The 16,114-nt window shown below is 40.7% G+C and overlaps 1 protein-coding gene across 6 annotated transcripts in view; it reads right to left on the bottom strand.

Annotated features, from left to right (window-relative positions):
• Nucleotides 1–10,376, bottom strand: part of LOC111866069 (probable G-protein coupled receptor 139) — a 65,228-nt gene extending 54,852 nt beyond the window's left edge. For 2 of the 6 annotated variants that reach the window (XM_023854618.2, XM_023854620.2), the window contains exon 1: nucleotides 10,206–10,376. The gene's annotated coding sequence lies outside the window, so the exon portion shown is untranslated. Of the gene's footprint in view, nucleotides 1–10,197 lie in introns of all 6 variants that reach the window. The other 4 variants (XM_023854615.2, XM_023854617.2, XM_023854614.2 and 1 more) reach the window with 2 other exon arrangements.
• Nucleotides 10,377–16,114: the final 5,738 nt, after the last annotated feature.

Below are 16,114 nucleotides of genomic sequence, written 5' to 3'. Positions count from 1 at the left end.
TATTAATTTTCTCAGAAGAGGATCAAGGTAGAGTAGATTATAGAGAACATGTGACAAAGCGCGTTGAGGTGTGCAGCCATTTATTGGGAACACTATCGCGCGTCTTTTGCAAAGTAAGAGACGCTTTTGGTTGTACATAGAATTACTGGGATCTGGACTTTTCCCTTCGTCCGGTATTCTCGAAAATAGAAAACACGACGTTTCCGAAACTGCATCTGTTTCCGTCCGCAGGTGAGGAGGAAGGTTACTCACTTGGGTCCCTTAGAAAGAGTTAATCTCAATCCCTAAACTGAGTAGGTGTCTTCCCCTCGCCTGAGGACGGAAACAGATCCAGTTTCCAAAACGTCCTGTTCTTACTCTCTAGAATACTGGATGAGGGAAAAAGTAAAAAATAAATAAATAAATAACAGTAATTCTGTATTATACACCCTAGTCACAACACTTTAGAATCCGCTTTTTTGACGTGTCTGTCCGTCCGTCTGTAACTTTGTGTAAATGCTTAAACCAAGAAATTGTCGACGTATATAATAAACCGTTATTAAGATTTTGAAGAAATTTTATATGAAAAACATCAGTTCCTCCTCTTCATTTCCAGCTCCATTGGCCAGTGACAACCCCTACTTTGCACAAGGCAATAAAAACATCTTCATGCATATCATAAATCGTTAATCAAATTTTTTTTAATTCAGTCATTTAGATTTTCAGCCATATTAACGTATTATAAAATCTTCTTACTTTGCGTAAGTCCATAAGTGGACTTTCATCTTAATATAAACTGTGACTGNTCTAGAATACTGGATGAGGGAAAAAGTAAAAAATAAATAAATAAATAACAGTAATTCTGTATTATACACCCTAGTCACAACACTTTAGAATCCGCTTTTTTGACGTGTCTGTCCGTCCGTCTGTAACTTTGTGTAAATGCTTAAACCAAGAAATTGTCGACGTATATAATAAACCGTTATTAAGATTTTGAAGAAATTTTATATGAAAAACATCAGTTCCTCCTCTTCATTTCCAGCTCCATTGGCCAGTGACAACCCCTACTTTGCACAAGGCAATAAAAACATCTTCATGCATATCATAAATCGTTAATCAAATTTTTTTAATTCAGTCATTTAGATTTTCAGCCATATTAACGTATTACAAAATCTTCTTACTTTGCATAAGTCCATAAGTGGACTTTCATCTTAATATAAACTGTGACTGACATCCGATATCTTCTATCTTTATATTGTGACGTGTATACTAATTGCTAGATAACACTCGGTAAACACATTCCCGTTCAAGGAATCGCGTGCAACAATATGACGTCTATTGCTAGGCAACGGATCAGTAAACACGTTTGCTTAACAGTAGAGGCTGTGTTTCTGTGTGGTCCATGCAAAGTGGTTATAAGAAAGTGTTCTGCAGTATAGAAGAGTAGTCGAGCGTGAAGAGTCGAGTTCGGGGATGCCAGCCTGCCGGGATATGAGCTTGGGAGCAGAGGAATTGAATTGAGTCGAGTCTTCGGAATTGGCAGCTGCAGAATAAGGGCAAGAAAGGAATTAGACTGTGAAAAGAAAATTCCACGTGTCTTTTGAATTTACAGTGAGACGCTTATAAAGCCATTGTTAGAATACGACTAGTGAATACTGAGAATCCTACAGCGTGAGTAACGGTGAACTGCGAAATGTATAGATCAGCGATAGCGTCGTTAATTGCCTGTAGTCCCGAGTTGTGTGAATGAGGTGTCAATAAATCCATTCAGCCAATCCAGAATCCGTCTTATAAGTCACGGATAAAAGCCTACATGTGACAATATATTGAAAGAATTAGAAAGGTAATGTAAAGAGAATAAACAATTAGTAATCAAGGAATCATGTACTTAAGTATCCTGTTGCATTACTATATTTAACCTTCTTTACATACAATTTTCCGTCAATAATGCAACTTATTTATTTCTTCATTCACATTTGCTTCGCTATAAACACAACATGTTTCGGCCCCAAGCGACCATCCTCAGGTGTCCCATTCTGCCAAACCTGCTACACTGTGCTGAGTATTGTCCACTCCAAACGCGCCTAACTGAACATTTCTTAATTAAAATGTCCGCACACGCGAAGACAGCGCCATAGGCGGCTTGTGAGAACAACGGACAAGCAAGGGGTCAAATTGCAGACAAATCATAACAACGGGCTTGCATAAGGAGAGGGTGAGCCGCTGCGAAGTAAACAACCGAAGAATGGTGTATTCCTTAGACAATTTGACCACGCCCCTTATGAAGTGGAATTTGGAGTTTTATATAATTAGAAATTTTAATGATTTTTAACTGATTTTAAATGAAATAAACTGTAACATACATGATTTAACGCACAACAGTTGAGTGTAAATGTAATATTTTATTTACGAAATATTCAGTTACGCGTGTCTGGAATGGACAATACTCAGTGGAGTGTAGCAGGTTTGGTATAATGGGGCACCTGAGGATGGCCGTTTAGGGTCGAAACATATGTTAATAACGACAGGAAACGTGAATGAAGAAATAAATAGTTGCATTATTGACGGAAAATTGGATGTAAACAAGGTTGCATAATAATTAAGGTTTAAGTTCACTATTATTATTAGCGCTAAAAAAGATTAAATATTTATACAACGTTTAATATATGGTTCAGTACAGCCGTTGCCATGCAATAGAGAACTAAACAACGGTGTTATGCAACCCGTTTCAAGGTAACACATCGGTAAACGCGTTCCCGCAGAAAAGAGTACGGATACAACAATACATTTACTGTTAGGTACGGTGTTTTCTGTTCGGTCCGTGCAAAGTGGTTATAAGGAAGACAATTCATAAGAGACAAACCCAATCTAGTGAAACTGCAGCGCCTGCAAAACAAGGCTCTCCGCACCACTGGCAATTTTCCGAGGCACACACCGGTCCGCGATTTGCACATGGCATTCAGAATCCCGTGCGTATATGACTATATAACAAAATTATGCAGGAAAGAAGCAGAAGTCATATAAAATCATGATAATGAGAATGTTCGCACACCGGACAAGGCAAAGCCCGACACAGAAAGTACAAGAGGCTTAACCTTGGCGACGTCAGGCACACGACCGTTCAAGTGACTTAGACTGCCGTGGTAGCGAATACTTCTAAAAATAGGACGTAGTCTGCTGTACTGAGCCTGGACTGACAGAGGCCCTGTATATACTGTACATACTAGATATTAAGACTCAATTGTAAATAAGTGTACGTAGTGACAATGGACTAATACTATCAACTATGACTGACAAATGACAGACCCGACATCTTGTCAGAGAGGGCGCCCCACATGGACAGGATAGTAACTTTCATTTAAAAAGTAACATCTGGTCATGAGCCCCAGCCGAGGCTCGACACCAAGACAGAGAGACTGACTGACCGTCAGTCGCAATGTGACTTTGACTTTGAGCCAAACCCATCTTCTCGTCAGAGAGGATGTTATATAAGGACTATCACCGCAAGAGTTCAGTTAGGAGAAAGAATCTCTGGTCGTGGGCCTCAAGGGGCCTGACGCCAAGACGAACTGTTTGGCAGTAAAACCGTCAGACGTAAAGTAACTGCGACTGACTCTCGCTCTAACCCAGTTAGTTGTCAGATGGCAGATGCCAATTATCGGTTGTCAGTTGTCGACTGAGAGCTGAATTCTACGTGAAAGGTTGTCAAGACAGATCCTAAGCGCGTGAAGCTGAAGAATATCCACTGTTAGAATCTGTTGCTAGGGAACGGCTGATGAAGACACAGCAGACTGGAAAAAGGATTAGCATGGGCTGTGGTGATGTGTAAAGTGTGGCGATAGCGCAGCGCTGTAATTACTTGTAGTTCCGAGTGATGTGTGTAAGTGGTCAATAAATTCATTCACTAATCCGTACCCAGCCCATAGTCACACATACAGAACGTGACAATACATACACACATATATACATGCAGGCCTAAAAATTCAGGTGGAAGATTTTACTTTATTGTCGAAAATAGGAGACGACGGTAATCTGCTGGCGTGTTCGGGAGACAACTGTTTATTGTTGAATACAAGTTCGGGAATGTCTGCATGTAGTTGTTTTTGTTTAATTCTCTCGAAAAAATACCTTGGACATGAAACACATATTTAATTTTTTGGAGAAAAAATGGGAGTACAATGAGACAGCACATCATCTATTTGTAGACTTCAAAGAAAGCCTATGATTCAGTTAGGAGAGAAGTATTGTACAATATCTGATAGAGTTTGGGATGCCCATGAAACTACGAATAGTTACGCCGATTAAAATGTGTTCAAACGAAATGTATAGTAAAATCCATATAGGCAAACATTCGTCTGATAAATTTCCTATCCAGAATAGTTTCAAACAAGGAGATGTTCTATCGACATTCCTTTTCAACTTTGCCTTAGAATATGCCATTAGGAAGGTCCAGGGAATCCAGGTGGGACTGAAATTAAATGGGACACATCAGCTTCTGGCCTACGCTTATATGAATCTATTGGGTGATAACGTGTCATAAAAAACACAGATATTTTAATTGGCGCTAGTAAGGAGGTTCGTCCAGAAGCAAACACAGATAAAACTAAGTATAATGTTGCTGTCTCGTCACAAAAACGCAGGGCAAAATCAGATATTTTAATTGGCGCTAAGATGTTTGGAAAATGTGGCACAGTTCAGATATTTGGGAACGACGATAGCAAATCAAAACCTGATTCAGGAGGAAATTAAGAGGAGATTGAACTCGGGTAATGCTTGCTACCTTTCAGTCCAGAACCGTTTCTTTTTTCTCGTCTGCTGTCCAAAAATATTAAAATTGAAATATACGAAACTATAATTTTTCCTGTGGTTCTGTATGGGTGGAACACAGACAGAGGGTGTTTGAGAACAGGGTATTGAGGAGAATATTTGGATTGAAGAGAGAATAAGTGATGGGAGGTCGGAGAAAGCTGCATAATGAGGAGCTTCATAACTTGTAATTTTCGCCAAGTATAATTAGAATGATCAAGTCAAGGAAGATGAGATCGACAGGGCATGTAACATGAAAGAGGCAGAAGACGAATGCATATAGGATATTGGTGGGAAAGCCAGAAAGAAAGAGACCACTGGGAAGACCAAGGCGTAGGTTGGTGAACAATATTAAAATTAATTTTAGAGAGATAGGATGGGATGGTATGGACTGGATTGATCTGACTCAGGATAGGTACGAGTGGGGGGCTCTTGTGAACACGGTAATAAAACTTCGGGTTCCATAAAATGCTGGGAAATTGAGTAGCTACAGAACTGGCGGATCTTCAAGAAGGACTCATCTCCATCAGTAAATAAATACTCGCAGAAATATAATTTTCGTTCGAGACATTTGTTGCCGCGATAAAACTTAGAGAGTTACATCAGGAAGCGCGTGTCTGTTTATTTGTCCGATTGTAACCCAAACTGGAATTTTCTGACATATTTTGTTGAAACTCCCTCGATATCATATTCCATGGCAATCTCTTCAGCGGTCTAAACCAAAGGGCGGAGCGAAATAACTAAGCACCCTGCAGTTAACCAAAATTGTACGTATATAAATCTTTGCACAATGCAGGCCTACTTGTATTTACATCGCAATGAACTGAATATTCATGTTTTTCTGATTTTTCTTTCTCTTTTTGAAGGAAATATGAATTTACGTATATAAATATCGGTCCGGTACTAATCGATTTTGATAAATTCAGTAAGATTTATTGAAGACACAATTAAAGTTGATGTGATTCTACACGTAAAAAGTAAAGTTCTCCCTGTGCTTAACTATTTACGCACTATGCCATGAAGACGTATGGGGGAGTGAATGTTTCTTGACCTCGGCACTAGTTGGAGGTGAATGGTCAGCTTCACGCCCCGACCGCTGTACCCCAGGAGAAAAAGCCGCCGGTACCCACTTGATAGGAGGCTGAGTGGGCCTCAATGCCGATCTGGACGACATGGAGGAGCGAAGATTCTTGCCCCACCGGGACTCGAACTCCGACCCCCTAGCCATCCAGCCCGTAGCCAGTCGCTATGCCGATTACGCTATCCCGGCGATTCTACATATATGTATATATAAATTATTAATTATCAAATATGTAAATATCTTATTCTATCTCATAAAGAATGAAGTTTAAGTGGCAAACAAAAGGAAAATTAACACCGGCGTTAAATCTATTTCACGGAAATGCACGCATCTTACACAAAATCTAAGTAATTTACATTAAACATTCAGTAATATGAAAACTAAATAATTATTTCGTTTTGCTCCAAGATTTAAATAAGCATGAAAGTAACATCAGAGCTCATGAGGCATGCAAATTTGCAAAGAACGCATCTAGAAAATTCTTGTGCCTTATATAAAATTGCAGTAGACCGTTCCGGTCTTGTTTTCCATTACAAACGAATGTATTTCAAAATACTGATAGGCCATATTTACAGACACGCGATTTCAGACTCTCTACTTAAATAATTTTCTGGAGAAGGAACGGCATAAATTACATCCTAGCAGCTCCTAGGCCGCTCTACAGGCTTGCCAACTTACCTGCCTGGATTTCAGATTTACACTATTTACACGCCAGGCCTATTACACTAGACGGACGGAAAACTACGTTAACCTTCAAAGTTCCAACAAATTTGGGGAAAAACTGTATATTATTTTAGTGTTGTCATTCAGAAATGTCATTCCCTATTAATACGAGTACACCGTGACATACCACGGCACAACATGACACAAACGCAGCCGGGCGTCTATGTCTGTCGTCTGTTCAAACTCCAGAAACCTTCAAAAGGTTTCAATGAAATGTGAAGTAATCTGGTGAATTTCATATTATTTAACATAAGAATTTTTCAGTTTCCCCTAAAGTTGGCTTTCGAGTTAGGCTTGTTTAACTCCGCTCTGCGTTAACTATATAGACCATATAGCGTCCATTGACTGCGTAACAGAGAATAGCGAGTTGGAAAAGGTGTGAAAAGAAGCAATCGAGGTCTAATTTTAAAGTATTATCCCATCATTTGCTTGGAGGGACTGAAGAAAACTATAAAAATAAATAAAATTAGATGTGTTACTGTTTGAGGTAACTAAAGGGCATAAAATAGAGGGCTATAAATATTACTTGAAATGTTTTCGCAACGAAGTGTTGACAAATACATCTTTTGGCTTCGGAATGTTTCCCCGCATGAAATACCTCGACACGATTCATACAGGAAAGTTTCACTAAAATGTATTGATCCATTCCAAATTTTCTTGAAATCGTACAATAAAGATCATTGTGCATTAAGAAGGATCTACATGAGTATCTAAGCGCAACTGGAACATAAATCACTAAATATTTATCAAGGGAAGAACATTACAAAAGAAGTTGTAAAGACAACACGAATGTCATGCCCAACAATTATGCTTTCTCTATGAGGGTTAGGGAGATCGAGAAAAAATAAAAGGGAAAGAACGGGGCAGATTTGTTACCTTATGCATACATTCTTTAATGTGTTTGGTGTGGTGAACGTCTACGGAACCAAAAGAGATAATCCCTACACTATTGGTTACTTTAATGGCTACATATACATGTATACCTTCTATACGAACAGCGAAGGATACAAATCATTACATTTCCATTCTTTGTACTTGTAATATGGGCTTAATAAAGCAAACCACCAAGCATGCTGGAGTATATGAAAAGCTCTGTGATTGCATCTGGGAGGCACTCGGTTCTAATCTGGGCCGCGTCACCTGTTATCCTGACTGAGGCATCTCGTGCTGTTCCTCGGTTAGTCCGGGAAATGCGGTAGTACCTAGAGTTCATTCGAAGCGCAGGATTTTGTACGTGGGGGCGTCAAAATAGTCACTTGATTCCATAAAGTATTGACCCAAGTGACGTAAAGCTAAGGCCTCACATTCACGCAGGATATGTGTGGCTGTTTCATTTTCTTCTTGACACATCTCACAAGCGGGACTATCACTTAGTCCCAGTTTGAAGAGGTGTCCTTTAAGGTGACAGTGATTCCTTTCAGATCCTTTCTAATTTATTATCCACCAATCACACTGCCATTCAACAATATAGCTGTAGTCCGAGAAGTAAGATAAATCGCAATAGAAGAAAATTCCATATTTTTGCCATCTCATTAACAGTATTTAAAAAAACATATCCTTAATGCCATTAAAGTTATAGGAATCATATTGCCTCTAATTAGAATTTCTGTTTCTAACTACGTTCACACTGGTTCTATATTTCTGCAATTAAATCCTTCATCAGACATAATTTATAGCACATAAAGGTATAAAGGCAAGAAAATTGAATGAAAATCAACAATTTATTCCTTTTTCATGAGAGATGGATCTATCAGTTTTATTTTACTCGTAATATAAAAATAAATTAATTCTCATGAAATTGTTAATTTACTTTTCCAATATGTAGTCGTGCACCGAAAAGACTGGTCCTGAAAGAACGCCCTACTTATATTCGGGAAGTGCTCGGTTCGAATTTCGGCAGGGACACAGACTCTCCTGAGGGTGTCTGCGGTTATCCTCAGCCTATCAATGGAAATGACGGGATTAATACCTCGGTTGGGTCAGGACCGCTTTCATCTAAATACACGGTGTGTCCAGGATAGGTTAGGATCCCTTTTTTTTTTCCCTGCCATGCCATCTGTTGGCAAGTTGTGGCGTTAAGATTCTTGAAGTTTCAGCTGTGGCTGTCTGTAATTTCAAACCGCAAGCATCGCTGCATCATGTGTTCTCACCTTGAATGTAACAGTACTGTTCTGACGCTCGTCGGAAAATGGCGGTTGAACAGAGAACCAACATCAAATTTTGTTTGAAGTTAGGCAAAACAGCCGGAGAAGCATACAAAATGATGGAAAGTGTGTACGGTAGTGATTGTTTGAGTCGCTCAAACATTTTTCGATGGTATGCTGTATTTCGTGAGAGCAGGGAGGACATTGAAGTCGCTCCATGTGCATCAAAGCCGAGAACAAGTTGAACTGAAGAAAATGTGAAAAAAGTGACCGAAATCCTTGCATCAGACAGAAGTGTTTCTGCAATATTCATCTAGGAGCTTTTGGAAATACCAAAAAGTACTGTGCATCAAATTTTGTCGGATGATTTGGGCAAACGGAAGGTCTGTGGGCGGTTTGTACCGCACGCGCTGCCAGGCGATGAAAAACATGCCAGAGTGGAGCACTGCAAAGACATGTTACGGTCGGCCCAAAGTGATACAAAATTTACAAAATTGATTGTTACTGGTGACGAGACATGGTGTTTTCAATATGAGCCTCTCATAAAGCGGCAGAGCGCAGCGTGGTTGAGCACAAAGAAAGTGCGCATGCAAATTGAAGATCCTGCGCAATTTTTGGCCAGAAAAGGGATCACAGTCCTTGATCATTCTCCGTATTCACCAGATTTGGCTCCATTTCTGATTGTTCTCAAAAGGTAAGTTGGCGATGAAGGGAGACCGTCACGACACCATCCAGGACATCCAAAGGGAATGTACCGCAGTTTTAAATGCGATTCCACAAAGGGAGTACAGTGACTGTTTTCGAAAAATGTTCGATCGATTCCAGCTATGTATTGATTCAGGAGACTATTTCGAATAAAAAGAGTGAAATTTTGAAAATAATTCACGTCTTGTATTTTTAATGAACACAGTCCTAATAGAACCTGGACACACTGTGTATTCCCAATAAATTGTCATTCTTCCTTCAATTGAAGCTGTATAATTTCCATACTGAAAGCATCGTTAAATATCCTTTTAGTATGTGCAGTTTTCATAGCACTGTGTAATACTAAATGGCGTGCTGTGCCTTAAGAAGGGTGACTCAATATTAAAATAAAACTTATTAGCACGAGAGAGATGGAGATGACTCGTTTTAAAATAGATTAACCTTAAACGTGGGTTATGGAAAGATATATTTAACTGTTCGAACTTTACACATGCAGTGGTTTGAAATCACAATATGCAAGTTGCATCGTATAGCTTAACCGTTCGAAACTGAAAATACGTCTCTCTAAATAACACTTAAAAATCAGTTTCCACGTCACACGTCTGCGTCTCCATTGCGATGACCAACCGATTGATGCTGTTGAGGGAACTACTTCTTTATTTTGAGAATCCCACAGAACACAAACATACACTGCGGATATACTTAAGAACTGTTTCAATTCTTCAGAAAATTAATGCAAATCATTGCATGCCTGTGTACCTACTTACTGATGGCTCATCCCACAGTATTAACTGCTGTGTACAGCAAGAGCAGCACTGTCACTGTGAAATTCCTGATAAGATTTTGCTCTGAGCAGAGACGGTCCTACCTCGGCAGGCCCCATTCGCTCACTGAGCGGGGACACCTGGCTCAAGTTCAGCCCAAAATGTCTGTGTGTCACGCTCGACAGTAGACTGCGACCTCGGAGCCAACCAGTCTTTAAACTGCAACGAACGGGCGTCTGCAATATTGAGAACTTTGAATGTACAAAATCAGCGAGCGATGTCGTTCACTTATACGAGTATTTTTCCTGCGTGTTTTTATTTCAGCCCAGCTCAACTTGCGTGAACACCTAACTCATTAACTGGCTAGGTATATACAGTATATACTCTCTAACTAGCTAGCGAAATATTTATCTAGCCAACCAACTAATTCATTAACTAGCTGTCTAGATGTTATCTCACCATCTAGCCAAAAAACTTACTCGATAACTAGCTAACTAAATTACTCAAAGAACTAATTTATTAACCAGCTAGCCAAATATTTTAGCTTACTACAATAGTTAAGTAACTTATTCTTTTGTATGATTTGAGGTCTTCACGGAGGTGATTATGAAGGGTACTATCGTCTGGGATATAACGCCGTGTGGTTCGTTTAAAGTACGCCGACGTTTCGGAGGAACATATCATCTCCTTCTTCCGGGTGGAATAAGTCGAGAAAGATACCAGATGGAAAGCAGGAAGAAAGCTACCTTGCAAGCTTGCCATCTGCTTTCATTCTGGCATCTTTCTCGGCTTATTCTATCGTGAAGAAGGAGTTGATATGATCCTTCGAAACGTCGGTTGACTTTCAACGGGCTGCAAGACGTTATATCCCAGAAGACAGAACTCTTAAACTTACTAACTTCTAACCTATATTTATAATTCACTAGCTAGCCAAATAACCAGTTCAGTAATTTGTTACTTAAATATTTAACATATTCTTTAGCCAAATAGCTAACCGAGTAAGTATCTCGTTCATAACTCAGCATGCAGCTAGCCTAATAACTTAGTCTTGATCACTTGAGAATTCAAGTTCAGGAGATAAAGAAATTTCGCCATGAATCCCGAAATTCGTCACCCTAATTGCAACAGCTCACTACTGGACCCCATCCTGAAGCAAGTGCACATTTTCGCAGCTGATTTACTGTAGTTTAACATTACAATCTCCTCTATTCCTAGGCCTCCCAGCTGTTCTCTTTCTTTGACAGTTTTCCAACCGATATTCTGTATGCATTTCGAATTTACAGTATCTCACTATAATAATTTTTCATTTACGAATGACGAAAATCATCCTTATGTAGTTGTTTGCACTGTATTGTGCTTCATCTCCCTTCTGATACCATGTCTCATTTATTTCCTGAACGCTAAACTTTTTTATTTTTCTTGAAGAAATTTCGGACTAACAAAGCCATAGAGTTGGGCTATGAAATATGTATTTAGAACACTCCGAACTCGTTTCTGTGGTTCATAATTTGATGTATTATTAGATAAATATTACTGTTATTACTGGAAGGCTGCAACTTGGCGATTACTTCAGTACAGTTGCTAGGCTACGGGCCGGACTACCAGACAATCGAAGTTTCATTCCCGACGGGGTGGAGATATCTTTACCACCATTGTGTATAGATCCTCCCTGAGGCCAACCCAGTCAAGCGGTAAGGGTGTGACAGTAACATCTCACCTTAGTCTACTGTGGAAATTTATGACAGTACATAGACACCTCGCGGCAGCCTAGTTGCCGCCGATTTTCTGGAAAATGTGGGAATCTGAACATCACAAAACCCTATGGGCCCCCACGGCCTGTTACAGAAATACCTTTACTTCCCCCCCCCCCGGCACTACAGCCCCAGTGGGCCTGGGCCTACCTCCACGAACTTCTCCGTTCACTTCAGTTTTTCTAGATCTTACACATTCGGTAGGACTCCTTGGGCGGGTGATCAGCTCGTCGCAAGGCCTCTACCTGTACGTTTACTTTTTACATCGACACCTGGTTAAGAAGGATTAGAGCTGTATCTCCACAAGAATACCAAAGCCCATAGTGAGCGGAAACCTTATTTATTAATGTAACGTGTTTGGAGTAGATGCTTCCATGTAACGCAATAACAGTGGGCCGTTGCGTAGGAATTGCAGAATCAACGAAACAGCGTTTCCCCGGTGATAGACAACAGAAGGTTCACTGCGTAGCAACGGCCGCGGATATATAACAAGGTAATGCATTCGCCGAGACAGTATTGGGATTGTCGTCGCTGAAGACAGATGAGATCCAGCCACGGCCAAGGACAGAAGTCAAGTGACACTACAACTGATAATAACTGTAAGATGTGTAAGATTGAGTGTCCAATAAAGATTCGCTAAATCCGAGACCCACGTGAATTTATTTGTCGCGTGACATACCCAACACGTGACGTTATTACTGCTATTACTATTCCATGATTCTAAATCTGCCGTTCTGATCTCGAGATCGTTTTTCTTCGAGTTCCTGCCCGATACATCAGAGATATATTCTTTATCAACGTCTGGTACTCAAGTAAAAATCGTCTCTCTGGTAGATGCGCTAGAGCTGCCAATGTTGTTAGCAGGGATGTTGAAGTTTTTAGAGCAATAACTGCTTTTCTTCAATATGTTTCATAGTAGCTCTTTCTTCATATTAATATACAAATTGTACGCATTTTGTATATACGGAATAAACATATTTCCGCATAAAGGCTGGCATGTTTGAAATTTTGAATTGGCCCTTAGACTATTGTGTAAGCATGTAAATAAATATAGAATTCATTAGGCGTGAGATTTCTCCGCCCGCTCAAACACTGGGATCGTGGGTTCGAGTCGCACTCGAGGCATGGATGCCTGAGCTTCTTCTATGTTTATATTGCCCTAAGTACGTAGAGGTCTTGGGACGAGCTGGTACCCCATTTGAGGAGTCATACTGACTCTCTAGAAGAATAAAGGAAATAAAGTGAATCAGCGTTTCACAGATGCCCTATATTACAAAGGAAGCAACAGGAATAATGTTATTGTCATGTGATCCAGTGACTACAGAAAGGTTTTGGCCCGGCAATTGGATTTATTGAAGACTTACAGACCGTAACTAGAAGTAAGTATAGCGCTATCGCTAATTCACAGACTTTGCATTTCAATACAGCACGTACTAAGCATTCTGAGTCTGCTGTGTAGAAGTTGCCTTGCTTCCAGGCTCACGTCTTCACAGGCTGGCGGCCATCTCACAACACCCTCCTACCTTCAGTCTGCCGTCCAAGACTCTCCCGTAAAGAGCAGAGCAGAAGCTTACTGCCGGCAATCAGCCGACGCAGTCACTCTTGGCATCGAGCCCCGCTGGGACCCATGGCCATATTTTGGTTTAGTGTCTAGACATTTGTTTATTTTTTCCTCTTCGTTGGTCATCCTTAATGATAAAAATGGAGGGGTTGGTCTTTTTTTTTTTTAATCGGTGTTCACTTTCTACACCTTTTTCCACCTGGGTTACAGTATTCTCACAGGAGTAAATATGTGATATATACATTTTTCTTTTACACTCTTCACAAGTATAAACTTAAATTAAATTCTAGTATGTAGAGGGACATCTGTCAGTGCAGGAATGTGCAGCTGCTTATGCATCAATTTATTTGACACTCCGAAACGTCAGTTAGACACTTGAACGGTCGTAGGCTTGACTGCCGCCAAGTTTAAGCCTATTTTATTTCCTATGTCTAGCTTTTCCTTGTCCAATTTCACGTACATTTGGATTTTCATGATTTAGTATGACATCTGCCTGCCTGCTGCATAATTTAATTACGTATTCATACACGTACGGAATTTTGAACGCCAAGTGAAAATCGCGGACCGGTGTGAGCCGGTCAAGGTTGCCAATAGCAAATCTGTTCTGCAAGCTCTGCAGTTTCATCAAATGAGTGTCCGCCGTAATCTCCCATGTGGGACAGGCATAAGTCATTATTGATCTAATTAGTGCTCTGTACACGACTAATTTAATGTGTGTGCTCAAGTGCTTGCTTTTGAGTATAGAGTATACCCTAATGTACGTGCCCAAGGCCTTGGCTGCGGTTTTCTCTACGTGCAAGCTCCATGTCATCCTCCTATCGAAGGTGACACCGGGATATTTATACTATTTACAAATGGGATGTTCCGTCCGTTTAGTTGTAGTGCGTCCTCAGGCTTTCTACGCCTTCTGGAGAAGTAGATAGCCCGAGTCTTTATGTTCCAGTGCTGACACCATGACCCCACGACAGTGAGACCACGCTGGAGTTTGTTGAAAACTCGTTGCTCATGTTTCTCTGTTGCGTATATACAAATATCGTCTGCGAACAGAGCAAGGTGTGTTCCAGGTGCCGCGGGGGCATCATTTATATATAAGCTGTACAGCACTGGGGCAAGGACGGAACCTTGTGGCACCCCTGCCGCTACTTTCCTGGGCGGAGAAAGTTCGCCTTCTACTGAAATTTCAATTTTCTTTTGTTTAGAAACGAAGCAATCAGCGTTACGAAACTAGTCGAAAATTGTAACTCTGTGAGCTTATATAGTAGGCCGGGGTGCCATGTTGTGTCAAAGGCCTTTTCAATGTCCAAGAATACAGCAGCCTTCGACATATTGTTATTGGAATTCAGAGAGACGTGGTCCGTTAGCCTCATACATTGGAGTGTCGTGCTGTGATGGGCACGGAAGCCAAATTGACTTGTGTTTAGCAAGTTTCTTTCCTCCATATGTATTTGGATTATTCTTAGAATGACTTTCTTGAAAAGTTTGCAAGTAGTGGACAGGAGGCTAATCGAACGTAAATTTTGTTGGAATTTTGGGTTCTTGCCGGGCTTTGGCAGATCTATGATTTTGGGTTCCTTCCAAGGTGTCGAGAAGTGACAGAGTCAAAAACAGTGATTAAATAAACGCGTTATATGAACGAGAGATCTTTTTGGAAGGTGCCTGGGACATTCATTTGGAATGCCATAGTTCCGCAGGCCTTTCCTAATTTTAGGGTTCGAATTTCTTTAGAGACGTCACATGGTCGTTATTTAGCTCAGGGGTTTTCTTCGACGGTAGTCAGCAGAGCTTGGACTCGGGCCTCCGCCCGCCGTTCATGGTCACTGTCACACAGTTTGTGCGGCGTGAACAGGTTTTCTAGGTAATTTGGAACTACATTAGACTTTTTCGTTTGGACAAAATGCTGGTCCGAAACGCCCATGAATTGCAGTTGGTACCTTTGGTTCACCCCTCTTTGTGAGGGATTTCGCAATTTTGCACGAGGTGTAATCTCACAATTTTCTATGTTGGTTTCCCACCGTTCAAGTGCATTCTTCCGGGCCATTCTCCTTATAGTTTTAGTGACCCAGTTCACTGCCATTTTGCATGCTGGATCCCGGGTTTCTTGCCACAGTTTTCTTAGCCTCTGCTTGTGCTTGAGTAGTCGGTCTAGGCCAGATGGGCCGCGATTACAAAATGAAGTTGTGGTTGTTTCTGTCGACAGCCTACATGCTGACGCTATAGAGGCTGCAAAGTAGCGAGCTGCTTTGTCAGCTTCTATACATTAATTCATTTTGATTCCCGGGTATTCTAAGGCAGAGGCGAGGCTTTGGAACGCTCCCAAACTATGAAATTTTCAAATGGACCTGGATTTCCCACGCCTTAACACGATCCAAGATGCAATACATGATAGGTAGGTGATCTGAATCCATGATGTCCAGAACTCTGACCTCTGAAGACTCTCCAGTAATTTCAGCTGTTCCTCGTTATATATTATCAGTATGGACTGCAAAGAAAACACCTCTCCTAAGAGTTCTATTGTTACGTCACGTCGCTATTGCATGGACCGCGTAGAGAACACAGCCTCCTAGTTATTCCATTGTTGCGTGTTAAAAATCTGTTTCTCA

The sequence above is a fragment of the Cryptotermes secundus genome, unplaced genomic scaffold (genome assembly GCF_002891405.2).
Source record: "Cryptotermes secundus unplaced genomic scaffold, Csec_1.0 scaffold318, whole genome shotgun sequence".
In the NCBI taxonomy this organism is placed as follows: Eukaryota; Metazoa; Arthropoda; class Insecta; order Blattodea; family Kalotermitidae; genus Cryptotermes; species Cryptotermes secundus.
Note: the sequence above shows the minus strand (reverse complement) of the source record. Positions and strands in the feature narration are given on the sequence as shown.